The sequence below is a fragment of the Nicrophorus vespilloides genome, unplaced genomic scaffold, assembly GCF_001412225.1.
Source record: "Nicrophorus vespilloides isolate i.1.1-1 unplaced genomic scaffold, Nicve_v1.0, whole genome shotgun sequence".
Lineage (NCBI taxonomy): Eukaryota > Metazoa > Arthropoda > Insecta > Coleoptera > Silphidae > Nicrophorus > Nicrophorus vespilloides.
The window spans coordinates 34,842-50,949 of record NW_017099811.1 but is presented as its reverse complement, the minus strand read 5'-3'; the positions used below and the strand labels follow the sequence as shown (position 1 = coordinate 50,949).

General features: G+C 33.6%; 1 long non-coding RNA gene across 1 annotated transcript in view; it reads right to left on the bottom strand.

Moving 5' to 3' along the window:
• Positions 1 to 754: 754 nt before the first annotated feature.
• The window catches only part of LOC108565668, a 33,507-nt gene continuing 18,153 nt past the window's right edge, over positions 755 to 16,108 (bottom strand). Inside the window, exons 2-3 of the long non-coding RNA XR_001891181.1 lie at positions 2,524 to 2,609; positions 755 to 863 (exon numbers count right to left, since the gene is read on the bottom strand). This is a non-coding gene — a long non-coding RNA (uncharacterized LOC108565668). The remainder of the gene's footprint in view (positions 864 to 2,523; positions 2,610 to 16,108) is intronic.

Sequence of the window (16,108 nt, the reverse complement as noted above, 5' to 3'; positions counted from 1 at the left end):
AAAATTATATATATATATACGAGATGGGGTGGTTTTTCGAACACCCAGCGTTCCCCAATTTGGGGGGATGGCTTTGATGGATGCGCGTGTCACAGAGGATCCTTCAGTTTCGGTTCGCCCTGATTTATAGTCCGCGACTCGACGGTCCCCCCTTTTTGTTTCGACCACTGAAAGACATCCATTTTACCGAGTCATAACGGAGCACTTAGCGAGCAAAAACCTGGCGCTAATTGAATTCAAGCCCTGAGAGAGAAAAAAAAATGAAGGGAGACGGAAAAAATACGGCGTCTGAAAGAGCCGCGCGCCATATGACTATAAACAACTTAATTGCCTAATTCTTCTCATTATTTACCGGTATAAAAAAATACCGGTTATTTTTAATTAAATTTTTTTACCGAAACCTATATAAATACCGACAATTATTTCAAGTTAAAACATAAACTGTTCCAATATTTACATACTTTTATAACGTTTTTAGATAAATATAAAAAAATATTTATTATAAAATTTATATATAATCAAGATTGAAATAAAATTACATTAATTATTAAGAAGTTTAGATGATTGAAAATCTCACAATTGAATTAATTTTCAATGAATTACATTTTTTTTGTTAAAAATAAAATTAAAATTAGTATTTTTCTATATAATTCAAGCAGCCTTCTGTAAAGGCCTTTTGCTTGTTATCTTCACAGTCTACATTTACCTTATGATTACTATTTACAATTATTTTCTTTTACGCTCATAATTACCTGATATAACGACTGAAGACAGGACTCCAACAGCGAAGAAGATTTGCCCTAGAAACGCCATCATAGCTAAGCTCTTCATGGGACGTTTACTCGTCCTGCAAGAGGACGAATCTGCGAACAGGATATTAGGCGATTAGAGACGATACTAAAATCCACAGTGTAAAGACCATAACGTGTGTGCGCGTCGCAACCACCTGTATTACGGATAATCGAACTTTATGAACTTGCACAGTATCTGCTTCCTTTTTCAAGTAAAAAAGCAAACAATCTAAAGGACTATTTAAGCTACATCTTTAATAATACTAATTAGTTTCGAAGAAATGTATTGTTTTGCAAATGAAGTAAATTCGAATTGTTTGGAATTAACCATTATTGATTTGGAAGTTGTGCTTTTGATGATGCGAAGCGGACAATACAAGAAACCCTTTATAAATTAAGAACTCTCCAAAACAGAAACACAATATTGCCACTGAACGTTTCGCTTTATTTATAGTTCGTTTTCAATGTTTTTTTTTTCTTCTTCTCTTGTTTTCCTCCATTCCCTCTGTGTAACTTTATTTATTTGTTTCTGCCCGAAAATGAATCGCACAATCTGAGATTTCATTTTTCATTCGCTCTCTTTCTAGTTTTACCTAGTGCACTTTGTTTGTTTCTGATTTCGTTACGGTTTTTGTGTTTATTGGAGCATTCGTATGAAATGAGTTTCAGGACGATCGATGTATGTTGACGAAATGATGTGTGTGTGTGTTAGAAAAAGTATGGGTTCGGAAAGTCCTTTTGAAGGACCTTCGATTGCATCGATCGTCTAAGGATTATTAACAAACAGTATTTCGATTATGCATTATTCAATAAACAAATATTTGTTATAAACAAATTTTGATCGGATAAAATTTTATCGATGATCCAAACATCAGCACTATCATTTTCAAATTATAACAAAATTAATATTTTTGATTGAAAGAATGAAGGACAAAAAAAAAGAGTTATGTAATTTATTGTATTAATATTATTTCCATTGATAATTTAAGATACGTTTATGTTTTCAGTTATAAGATAACAAATGTTAACTAGTATTGGAATCATTGATTTGATTGTGTATAGGATGAATATGACTAGTTGATAATAAGCTCGTGATGGTGATATGGGGAACGTGTGATATTTAGGATCTGTCATAAGCAGATTGCCTGTTATTTTGTCAACGGGATGATGAAAGAGCCAACGAGATGAAGGGCGTGTGTGTGTGCGTAGTAGGTATAAATGTGTTGGTGGAAAATTGAAAAAAAAAAAATAAAATAAACAGAGAAGGAATAAAAAAAAACATCATCATCATCGAAATCCGCAGAGCAAACAAAAATATTTCATCCTGCCGCCCCATCGATGCGCCGTTAATTAATTAAATCACAACGGGTCGCAGAAAAAAAACAACAACAAAATGTCAACTTGAATTGAAGTTTTCACATCATGGGGTTGAAAATGTGTGAAAGGTCCTGGATTCTGTCCTATCCCCCACACGTATCTAAATATAAATTAGAATCCGGGTGAATAAAATGGAAGAAAATAAAACAAGAAGGGGAGGTAAATAGAGAAGATGCGAGGGTTGTAACTGTGTACAGAGCAAAAAAAAATTGTGCACGAAACGGCAAATCTGCAAAACACGTTGTGCTGTAATAGAATGTCTATTTAGGAGGCTGCTGGTATTCTTATCCCTACATGTGTTACTTTTATGGCTTTCTCTCAAGACGTAAAGGAGCGAATAAATAAGAAAACTCACCTCGTGGAAACTCTTGTCCTGCTCTGTGTAAACTATCTGCCGCACAGACTACGAAACTGTAGCTGAGGGTGAGAGGTGCAAAGCTCCTGCAACAAAGCGAATGTCCGCATTAAAACAAATACTCTGCATTCCGTTTGTGTGTTTTGTGCATTGCTTGAATGTCATTCATAATTTGGTTTAATCCAAGCGGAAGCCATCATCCCTCGTTTTCCCACCGAAGGGCACGTATCGAATAATGCATGATGTTTCAATTGCAGGTTGGATGCACACTTGAAATATGATTCGACTGCAAACACTTCTGATCTGAAGCGCACGGGCGAGATGAATTCCAATATTTTTCTTATTTAACTAAAATAAAGGAGAACAGTTTATCTCCATCCACGTCGACACTCGAAGCTCCGTTGCATAATGGAAAGTTATATTCAGACCAAGCTTTTTCCCCACTTCCTAATTAATTCACCATCTCCAAAAACAACGCGTAAAGCTTTTAGAAGCTTACAAGAAAAACGGTACTTCAATATAGTCTATACGGATCTATATCGCAATCCCGACAACCGAAAGACCCTTTATTGAAATCCCGACGTTCGAAATTTCGACTGTATTAAAATTCCGACGCTTGAAATCTCGACTATGTCATAATCCCGACAATATCAAAATCACGACTACCATGAAAATGTTATTGTAGAAATTTATAATAATTAAAGACACTGTCGGGATTTCGATATAGTCGGGATTTAGATTGTTTGATTATGGTAGTCGAGATTTTGACATATTCGTTATTTCGATATTGTCGGGATTTTGAGCCATCCGGGATTTCGATAGACGGGATTTCGATTGTCGGGCTTTCGATTGCCACCAAGTCCATACCATATATTTCTCTTTAAATCAGCAATATTTATCTTAATTTTATTTTTATGTTCAATTATGTAAAATTTGATTATTTTTTATTTATATTAAGATATATATTTAAGTGTATTCAAATGAGACAAAATAATCTTTTAGTTAATTTTCATATTATTTCCAAATTCTAAACTTTTGACCCCAAAAATACCAAAGCTAAAGCTGAAACTGTATAAACAATTAGTTGTTAATTCCATTTTAATTAGCAATTAAGATAATTATTAATATACACATCTGTTAAACAACTCTGAACTAAAACTGTCCCAGTATACAAAATTAATTTCATTGTCTATCGTGAACTACTTTAATGAATGTTCAAATGTACAATTTAATGTAAAATATAATCATAATTGCCCTAGTAATTTATTTTAAATTAGAAATTTTATTATGTATAAGTATAGAAAAATATTACATTTCAATTTAATTTTCATCCAAAAAATATAATATTTCAAAAAAAAAACTAATTGACTAATGGGAAACAAGTTAATATTTTTTTTGGTTATGCAAACATTTTAGTTGCAGTTTTTAATTTCATGAAAAATTCGAAAAAAAAAAACAAGTTTACAAAAAAAAACAACTGTGCGTAAAATTCGGTATGTTAATCCAATTGAAAAATGTTTTGCTTTTGAATGTATAAATTTTACATCCATTTGGAAAATTTAGCGAAATTAATTTGTTTGTAGAACTCGAGTTTTAATGCCACATATCATTTACATTTATCATTCTTTATTTAAATTTTTTTTAATTCAGTGTGTTTGGTTTTCGTATACGGAAAAGTTTTGTTAGCTGCGACCAAACAAACTTCACGAAATTGATATAAATTATGTTTCAAGTTAAGCCGAGGGAAAGGGCAAACAGTTAAAGCGCTTTCTAAGAACTTTTTTCCAACCCTCCGACGATTTACGCTAATTTTTATGCAAATTGCTAAATTAAAAACGCAAGCATTTTCAAAAAAAAAAACAAACTTAAATGGATTCGAACGTTACAAATACGGTTGTTTGTTTAATTGGGCATTTGTGAAGACTCTTATAACAAAATTCACCTTCCTTTGTCTCAAGCAGTTAGAGACGATAACAACGTAGATACAAAAGCATCCATTCAATTGTGAATAAATCTCTGCTGCTAAGTCGCCCGCTTGTATTTGAAGATCTCTCATTAAACTGAAGATTTATTGCTTTCTTATTGTGTGCAAAATGCGTTCATATTCAATTTTTTTGGGAATCTTTCGTATAATTGTGTTTACACGTTCCATTCCTTGTGCCGCTTCCGCATGGTCGCATCGGGTAAAGTAAATTTATTAAGAAGAGCGCGAGGGTTGTAAATCAATATAATTAGTACAAGGGTTGCATTTCGATTATATCTCATTCCATATATCAGTGGATTATTTTACGAGTGAAAAAGTTAAGAAAAATAGCTAGAAAAAAAAATCAACCCCTCAATGAATTCTTGTGAAAAAAATTCCTGAGGTAAGAAAAGGTTAGTTTGAGGTATTTATTAAACTTGACCCTTCGCTCAAAAGGTTTTTAGGGGTTGCGATAGCATTTTATGGTATATATTTACATGTGGTCATGGGTGGTAAACATTGCACATTGCAAAGGGTCGTAAAACTCTCGGCATGATAAAATACGCAACCCAAGGTCGCTGCAAGTCTTTTTCCATAAGAAATATTACAACTTTATCTTACTCCTACTACTACTCCTCCTCTTCCCCAGGCGGCACCATCTAATCCATTTTAAATCTAGGCCAACTACTTTATGTTATGTAAGCGCACCCCGCGGGGGAGTCCCACACCAATGTTGCATATGCGGTCCAACGTAACGTCAATTATCTGAACGATATGTATTTTCCTTGCACACTTGCGTTCCTCGACATAAACTGCTCTTCTCGACGACCACATTATTTCTATCTAGTACATTCATTTTTATATTATTAACAATTTTTAGTACAAATTGTGCAGAATTTTATTAAGGATTTTAAGGATTCATTGTGTAAAATAACTTTATTAAGCAATAACTTTTTTTAGAAGCATTCTCCTTCACGATCATAGTATATTATATTCATTGTATTAAGCAATTTATGTATCGATTTTCCATGATAACTATATACATTTTCTATATACATATAAAAAGTATATAAAATTATTTCTTTAATCTTTCAATACTGTGTAGAAAAAAATCGGTGACAATCGCAAGCCCGACAACCGAAATCCCGAGTGTATCCACATCCCGACAGTGTCTTTTATTATTATAAATTTCGGAATTTTGACATAGTCGAGATTTCAAGAGTCGGGATTTTAATATAGCCGGGATTTCGATACAGTCGGGATTTCGAATGTCGGGATTTCAACAGACGGTCTTTCGGTTGTCGGGCTTGCGATATATACCAGAAAAAAATATGTTGGTAATGAGAATAATGGCAGAAAAAAATGTAATCAAAAGTTGAACTTGGAAAAGGTAGGAAGATAATAATTAAGAAGTTATAATTAAGTTCTGATGATTGAGCAATTCTATGAGGGTACAAAATTTAATGATTTGTACATTATGAACCATGTGCACATATATATATATATATATGTGTGTTGGTACGCCCTGCTAATTAACTTATCCGCAGCGCAAACCTTAATTAATTTCAACGAATCATATTAATTAAAGGCGGTCTTTGCGTATCTTTGCACGTACGACGCGCCGTTACGTAACGAGGTTTGCGTCAAGCCTTCCCTAAAATGATTATGTGCACGGCGCGCCGTTAGGAGGGCGCTAGATGTGCGCCCGTCTTCGATTAAAGGGCGCTGATTTATTAATCATCGCCTAGTACTAAATGTATGTTGCATTTCCAAACATCCGAAGTCGGTGCAATCACACGTGGTGCTACCAATCCTCAAGTTGTTATCAACCAAAGTATGATTTATTAACTGCCTATGTGGATGTATTTATTTGCACGTGTGTGTCTGCATGTGTAGTTTAGCTTCGAATCTACATAATTATTTTAATTACAGACTGGTATTACATCCTTTGAACTAACGCCCTCTCGCCCACCCATGCCCCAATGTCTCACACCCCCGCAGATAATTGTAATTGTTTTACCCGCGGTCGCATTTTCATACACAATTCAACGTTATTTTGCATCACAATAGACCCCCATTCGAAAACAACTCTATGCAATGAAAAAAAAAAACGGCACATATACACACAATTGGCGCATAATTGATCGGTTTGCGATTACATCCAGAAATATTGTATCTATATGTTACGATGAATTAGTATAACTGAATTTTTCTTTTAAAATTGATATATTTGGGATAGGTTTGGCCGATAAGGCGGATATATCCGCCATATCCTTTACAATCAGTTTCATAATAAAAAAACAGTTGAAAATACGTCCTTGATAAATTTCCATCCGCAAAAGGTTAAATATAAGATAATTATATCATTATTGATGTAATATAGTCAAATATATTGATAGTAATGTAATAGTAATTTTTATATTAATTTTAAAATTTTATTGAATTTTTTTTGTAGAGATTTAAATTAATAAATATATATAATAATAGGAAACTTTGCACTTTGCATAATAATACTTAATGGACGCAAAACGCGAACACCAATGTTACTGTTGACATTCTTATTTCTCATAGATGTGTTACATAACATGCCATGGAAATAATCAAATTTAATTATAAATTGTTTACTTTTTTTACTGTCTCCAATATTATGTAGATATGATATAGATTTGATCATGAAACAAGTGCGACAAAACGCTTCACACTTTCGTAATGATGAATCATTAAACTAATTATTTGTAAATTGTAATTTTTTTAAATGTAAAACCGTGTAAATCGAAGAGTATGCAAATATTTATGTGTAAAAGCAAAAACGTGTAAAGAAAGTACCGTGTAAAACGAGGGATATGTATATTTGCTTGATAAAAAATATGTCAAGTATCGTATCGCATTTAATTTACGTAAGTATAATTAATTGAACGAATTGCATTTACAATTGATTATGCAACGGCTTTACGCAATTTGTTTGAAGAAAATAATTTAAAATGAAAAGAATGTAATGAATATAAAAATAGGCCAGACATCGAAAGAATGTGTGCAGTTTCTTATCGATGTTATTTGGAATAAATTATTTTTTTTATTATCTTGACTCGTGCTGGAATTTACTACACATCTTTTCATTCATAAATTTACTACGTTTCATTCATGTTTGTGCGTATTTCCGAGAAATGGAATTAATATATACAGTTTTTATTCCTTGTCGATGTTTATTTCGAATAAATTATTTTTTATTATCGTCTAGACCCGAGAAGGAATTTACTACTCTTCTTTTCATATATAGTGCGTATTTTCAAGAACGTCTGCGTTTTTTTGCTGCATTCCTTTGCACTCGAATACAGTATTTTGTTTATCAAATTAATCCTAACCCATTAAGTGGTTAATTAGTATAAGTTGCTTATGACGAATATATTCGCATCATTAATTTAATTGATGCTCATAATTATAATCTCGAATAATAGTAATAGAGAAACGTCTGCGTTTTTTTGTTTTTTTATTATGACGAATATATCCGCATCATAAATATACTTGATGTTCTTCAATGCGTTAAGTTGATATTGAAATACACACTACTTCAAACACTTTAAGATAATTAAATCAATAAATTCTTAAATAATTACAAATTTGTACATTTATTCTTTTATGTAAAAAATAAAATTTACTTGACTTATAATGAAATTATTTAATAATAAATCTTTATTTGTCTCTTAGATAATGAAGTTTTTTTCAACCGAAAAGAATAAAATGAATTACTTAAATATTCTTAATGAATATTATTAAATTTAGTGACGTTAAATGAAAACGGGAGGTGTTTTCATTATTTCCTCTAATATCTTAATTCATTGAAAAGCGAGGGAAACAAATTACGCAACGAGGACGTAATGCATGCACGAATAAGACCTAAGCCGAATTCGAGCGGAAGTAATGGTTTTCATAATGAAACTTAGTTTGCTCGGTAAAACCTTAGATCTAATCTACTAAAACAAATGAATAAAATATAAAGAAAGATGGGCGTTGCTGGGATTTCCACAGTAGCTTGATACTATGGTGAGGAGAGACGCGACGGAAAGAGCGTTCAAACTTCATAACTGCATCGGTACATTTTTCTAGGACGGCTCCTTTCCTATTCTATAGATGTTCCATATGCGATACACCTTCCTGCCTTTGTCTACTTTTCATCCTCTTTGCAAGATATTCAAGTGTAAATATGGCAGATAAATGGAATGAAGAGTACGTTTATTGCATATTCCAGAACTTTATTGGTACATATTTACATCGAGAAATATTTTTGCTTTCAATAGGTGCAGCATCCTGCGAGCAAAGAATTTAAGCAATAATATATAATATCGTATATGTTCGAAAGGACTTTTATAAGATTTTTCAAATCGTATTCTATTACACGCATCCTTTCTACCCTTTAAATTGAATTATTATAAACATATATATTTCAACTGAAAAATTTGTCTTATTAAGATACATTATATCTTAACAATTATTGAAATATAAAAATTATTAAATTATTTTAAAAATTAATTAAAATGTTATATAATTCTATAATTACGTAAAAGAATGATTAAATTAAATAAAATTATATTATTTGAAAAAAATATTGATGTATGAAATTGGAAAGATTTACATAGCAGTATTAATTTAAAATCTGGTTTTAAATTAAAGTTTCTTTTACTTTTGAAATGAAATGGAAATGTAATACTTTTTTTTTTAGTTCGATTTGAATTTGCGTAGGAATTTGAATTATCGTTTGATATAGCATGTTGTGAAAGGTAATTTTTTCTCCGATCTGGGATTTCGTTGAAAATAACGAACTTTGTTATTTGTAGATAGACGCACTGGGAAAGTCTTGGAAAAATAATGATATTATTTTATGGAAATGTTTTCTTTGACTTCTAGCTAGAAAATAGACCGTAAAGAAAATGAACTCAGAGAATATGTGTTCGCATCTCGTATTTGATCTTCTGGATATTAGGGTTCAATATATAAAGAGGATGTAAAATATACAGAAGCTGAATTTCTTAATAAATATTAACGTATTCTTATTAAGATGTCTTAAAGTGTGGAAAGTAAAGAGGCTATTAAAGTAAACTGGAACAATTAATGTCGTATACATGATGAGATTTATAACCTGAAAGGCAATAAATCGCGCTATAGCAATGAAATTAAGGATGATGAGAAAAGAAGTGGAAAGGATTAATTCGTGCGGAGATTTGAATACCGTAACCCGTTTCAAGAGGGGTGGCGGCATTAAGCTATTCCACGATTCCCGGGAATCCCCGGTATCGACAAACAGGGTGGCCGCAAGTTATGGCTGGAGCTTTCTGTCCGCACCATCTAATTCCGTACTCAGCACTACTCTCCGCTGCCGCCGCCGCCTCCACCGCGTCCCACTTGGCGCCGCTGCCAGATATGTAACTGTTCCTACGGCCGCCGCCCCCTTCGGATGTTACAGGGTGTGTTGTCTCGTGTTAATTAAGCTCACTTTAGTCGGGTCTGCGAGCTTAGAATTCGGGGACGGCCGCACTTAAGACTGCCGCCTCTCACTCTCTTTAATATACTGAATTATTCAACCACAATTCTAAACACTTGCAATATTTATCAACATTACCTGCCGTTTGCCACCACATCAAACTGCGAACCCTCACGCAAACTAACTTCATTCCGTCCGAACTAACCCTACTTAACGTCCTATCATTGCTCATAAAACCCTAACTTTAACAATACACGATGCCTACGACCTACAGGAACCTCTTTTATTTTCCAACCAGATTTCCCTTCCTGAAATTCACTGCAAATTGACAGAATCACAGCAAAACTTCTATTACCATCCGCATTTTGAAATCCACAAAACAAAATACAGAGATTTTCAAATTTTTGTTAGTTTAAATAATATTTTAGTACATTTCTATATTGAACATGTTATTTGTGGATGTTTGATTTATGAATGTAATCGAAGCAAGTGTTTCAGAAACAATTCCTTTTGCTGCGACTGAGTGAAACTAATAAAGCGATTAATAAGAAACTGAGAAGAAAATGAAATACAAAGTTGATGCAGAAAATGGAACTTTGCCAGCAATGAAATATTCCCTTTATATATATGTATTTGTATACGTGTATGTATGACTCACAGAGGAAAGTTCCGGTTGGGAACTGTAAATCTAAGGCAATCCGAGGAACTTGGGGAAACAAGCTTACGCAATAACAATGAGTTCGCCGACGTAAAATCAAAAACATATTAATTAGTAGTTTTCGGTTTGTAGAGCATCGGAGAAACTCTTAACATAGAGAAGAAGGACTGTTATAAAACGGAACAATGCTAAAGGAGCTACGGACATAAAACGAAACCCGAGCATCAAATATTAATGGGATCTTAATCCATTTAGTTCTGTATCTCTATAGAAAGTATCCGAATAGTGGTGTATCTTCGCAGATAAGGAAACGAGCTCGAGGATGAGCTTTGAGCTTCTTGAATAGAAAAGCTCTATAACGGCATGACTACGATTCATCAAGCGATGCGTTTGCCATACCAAGATGATGATTAGCTGAAATATGATAGTCGATTCTTTGTTGTTTCCTTCCTTTCAATATAAATCAATCAAGTTGTTTTCGTTTTATTTTTTCTCTTCATCTTCCATTATTAATTAGCGATACAAGGATCGGCCCTTAAGTTAATTAAAACAGATCCTAACTTGTCCCGGAAGTTGAGCTTGATGAAAGTGGATGAGGTAAGAAGCGAAAAGCGACGGTGTGGATCTTTTTGTTTCAGGCGAACGCAAATCGGCTTTATATCGAATATATAAGCGAATTTATATATAATTACTTTGCAGACTTCATCTGATGTTAATGGATGGGAATCGATGGCATTTCAGCAATTATCTCCTGAAGTGAAGCAATGACTACACAAAAAAAAGAAGCTACATCCATAACCATCAATATTGTGGAGTCGGGAATGATAATTAAGATTAGGGTTCGATGGGCAAAAACTACAGTATGCGAAACTATTCAGCAGACTAAACTATGCAAGCCGGCAGCAAACATCGCCAGGAATCTTGCCTGTCGAACAAAACTATATATACACAAAATTTATAAAAAAAAAAACAAAGATTTGAAAAGCCACCCCAAAGCACATACACACAAAGACCTGCAAAATGTGCATAATTAAAAATAAATTAATTTATATCACACGCTGTTATCTTCTTGTTTTTTTTTTGTTTTCATTTGCCGCCACTCTGCCTTTGTATGCTTTAAGGGCCGATAAAAATATGTACACGCCCTTTTGATAGATGATTTTTTAATCAGCTTTTTAACCTTCTAGTACGGACAACGCTTCACGAATTTTAAATTCGCAATTCCGCCGCTAGCAACAAACAACCCCCCTAACACATACGAACACAAACGATCCTGTGCAACCCCTCTGTGTATGTGTTTTTCTGCTGCTTCTTTTTTTTTTTCATTCCGAGCTCTTCTCTCATCCCCCGCGGTTTGCGCGTTGCATAACAAGGGCCTAGCTTGTGCGGAGTTAACGTTTTTTTTTTTTTGCGTCCAACTATTTTCTATACACAGTTTAGGATTATTGGTTCTAGTAGAATTCCCTGTAGCATTCCGAGCTACGCGTTCTGAATTTTACACATGTTTAATATTTTGAAGATGCCTCCGTTTTATATTTTGGAAACATTCTGTTTACCACTTTTTAAAGTAAAAAGAATTTTATTGTATTTCTGTCTCGTCCCATATTTTTTAACAAACTATAGAATATCTTTGAATTTACCGCGGAAATGGTTTGTTGCAAATATTTTACAATAAATTAATCATGAATATGAAATAGTTATTGATAGCGTAGATAGTTTTTTTTGGAAATGCTCGCTTATAAGTTTATTTGTGATAATCATGGCTAGTTGCACTACAGACATACATAGAAAAACATAGGTTTCTTACAGTATAGAGAGTCCGAGGGCCGAGGGCCAACACACGAGATAATACAGATAACCTTACATGGTATTAAGACACAAGAAAAGCGGAAGAGAAGAGTAGAGTACAAGAGAAAGAGCGCGGTTACAGATATTTTGCAGCTTATATATCCTAAGAAGGTAGTACCCTTATCAGACCTTCCCGGAATACCAACTAAGGGCTGGAGTGAGCACCACAGTTTTAATTACCTGAAATTGGTAGAATATTGACAAATTTAGAAATAAAAAACTGTGACATGGGTGGATTAATTATTTGAATAAAAAATCTCACAACAACTTGAAAACCGTTCATTAAAGTTAAATTACAGATAAGAAAACGAAATGTCTTTATAATAATTATATACTATTCGTTTTTAGTCGAATCAAATTTTAAGTAGTTGCCGACGGGTTATGGAAAGTTTGTTAATGATAGGTTGGACAATATAGGGATAGCTTGTATGAATGTAAATACGAGCGACCGGACTGGATAATTGATGAGTGAAATTTTAATCGATCCTGGCTTGTATACGTGGGAAGGATTGTGTGGACCGAGGATACGTTGCGGAATGCCGCCAAGGTTTTCTCAGGCTATGTGTAATTAGTTATTAGCAGAATGGCTATGCATAGTTCTGTGATGAGTTTCATACAACGCCCTTTGGGTGTAAGGAATGCTGTTATTATTATTATTGTTGTTGTTGCTGCTTCGCCGCAAAAGGTTTTCTTGTTCACGCCAGGCCCTATTTACGAAGGGACTAGACGTCCATCAGTTCAGTGCAATTAGGACGACGGACAAATTAGTGTTCACTTCTTTTACTGCTTCACTCCTAGCCATGTACTATATACACATACCATTATTTTTTTTTTGAGAGCTTTTTCAGACCGCATCTCTTCATAGTTACGCAACACAGAAGCTCTTGAAAATATATTTATTTATTAGCGAGATCAATTTGTAGCGTTTCCACAAATTCTTGTCTTTGTCTGTAAAAAAACAGGAGGATATTTATTTGGCCTAAAAGTTCGCTAGTATTTTACATGGAATTGGAACGACAAATACAAAGTGCTCTTCTTACTTGTAGTAAACTTTCATAAAGCGATGGTTCCATAATTTGCTCGAGATAAAAATCTCGGACGTTCTTTTGTATTCATTTATTTCTCCTCGGCGGCGTTCTTCCTTCTCCTCTGTTTTTTTTTCGGTGTCTTGCAGATCACGTACCGCCTTAGGCAGAGGCCCAAACCGAGCCACGCCATCTCGTATACACGATGTCTATTAGGATTTTCGTATCACGCGCCTCGCAACGTCTCCAACTAAATTTGCGTAATTTGCAAAACAAAATTTATTTCGCTTGCATCCCGCGGATGGAGTGTCCTTAAGCCTGGGAATACTTCACGAGACGTTTGTCGGTCCGGATTTTCCTAATCCCCTTCTTTAGAATGGACGCCGTCATACACTGAACTACCTATTTCTTCGTATAAATTATACCAATAAATGGTAGAGATTTCGTTTAAATCCACGAATTTTTCCAACATGAAGCGCGTATAATGTAATTGGTAAAGAAATCACGATCGTTTAGAACTTAACTTAATGGTGCTTATACACTATTTACATATCAATTGTAGCATATGTTTTCTAAAACAAATCGTTTATAGTAGAGGTCGGCAACCTATGACCTGCGGGTCACAGATTGATCCACTATAGTTCCAAAGAAAAAGTATAAAAATGAAACGAATATTTTGAGAATAAATTGTAAATAGATACTTTGTTTTTGTCCGCAAATTTATTCAAGTTCATTCAATTTGTTTTTATAATAATTTGAATTTGATTAGTTTTTATAATAATAATTAAAATTTTAAAAGCGTTTTGTAAATATTTTCTTAATAAAATGTATCTTATTATTTACTAAAAGACTGTTTTAAAATGAAAATATCACTGATCCAAACATCCCAAAAAAGATTGCCCTGGTATATGGTGTGTACGTACCTGAAGTATTCTTTTTTTTATTAATACTGTTTCAATCGGATCTATATTGTAAGCCCGACAACCGAAAGACCGTCTATTGAAATCCCGATGTTCGAAATCCCGACCTTCGACATCCTGAATGTATCAAAATCTCGACAACCATAATCCCGACTATATCAAAATCTCGACTATATCGACTATATTTTTACAATAACATTTTTAAATTATTTCGAAGCGTAGTCACCTTGTGCTACACTTTTATTAGTAATAACAATAAATTATTAATTTATTTGATTATGTTGAATTATTCATAATAAACCTTAACATTATGAAATTATCTGAAATACAATTAGATAATTAATTGTTATTATTTATTATTAATAATAATTTAAAAATATTATTGTAGACATTTTCGATATAGTTGGTATTTTGATACAGTTGAGATTTCGAACGTCGGGATTTCAATTGTCGGTTGTCGGGCTTGCGTTTGCCACCGGTTTCAATTAGGTAATGTTGTTGTTGTACAAGGGGATTTAACTATTCAATATATTATTGTCCACAGTCGCTGCCAGGTCATAAGATTTTTTAGATTTACGTTTATTAATTAATAATTTTCCATTGAAAATCATGATTTGTATCTAACCGGATTTGTGTCAGCGACTCTTTGAGGGCGGCCAATTGCATTCATGCGTCCGATATGTTATGATATATTCGCATCCAATTGCAAAAACATAATTAATGATCACCAACCCCTCCTCGCGGACTTGTTTATGTACCCTTTGGCGTGCGTGGAAATTTGTGCTCATTCGATATAATGAGCCTTGCTAATTATTTATGCTAAACATATTTCGGTATTTTTGATCGGGACAACTCCGGTTTAATTAAATCGTATGAGAGAGGGGGGCGGTCTGTGACCATTATTTCTGTTTTCCGGCACGTTCATTAGCGGCCTTCTGTATTTCCGGGCGGCGCGTTTCCCGGATGCATAAAAATTAGGCTCATATATTTCCTTGTTTGCTGTTTTTTTTTATTTCTTCTTCTCTTTTTCTCTGTCCTGTTTTATTATTTACGTTAGTTTTCTCTTTGTCACCCACCCTGTGGACATTAAATTATGCACAAATAAACTACACGTAGCCAACACTCCTTCCCTGCCTTGCTTTCACTCCGAATATTTATTATTTAAATTTATTTTAATTCAAGCATTATGCTAAACCGTCAAAGTCTGCTTCCATATTATTGATTCCTACATGTTGACAAACAATTTATCTATATTTTAACCAAATTATTTACACATTTATGTACATATATATAAAAATGGACCTAAGTAGTGCAGCCCTTTGCATTTACTGCAAAAAAAACGAGAAAACCGTCAGTTCTCTGTTATGTATAAGACGTTAAGTATGTGTTTTTTTCAAATTCTACAGCTAATAGCAGGCGAATTGATGACAGTACGAAGATGTATGTAGGCTTGTTGGAAAGACAAAATATTCAGCTTTCATACGAGTGGTCTATGATTTAATTATCTTAAGGGGTTGTCGAGAAATCCACAATGAACTGAAAAGAGTGAAAAAGAAACGTAGTTTCTCTGTTTTTTCAATTTCTGCAGCTCATAGCAGGCGACTTGATGATATCACGATGATGAAGGTCGGCTCGTTGGAAAGGTGAGACATTCAGCTTTCATACGAGTGGTCGATGATGAAATTATCTTAAGGG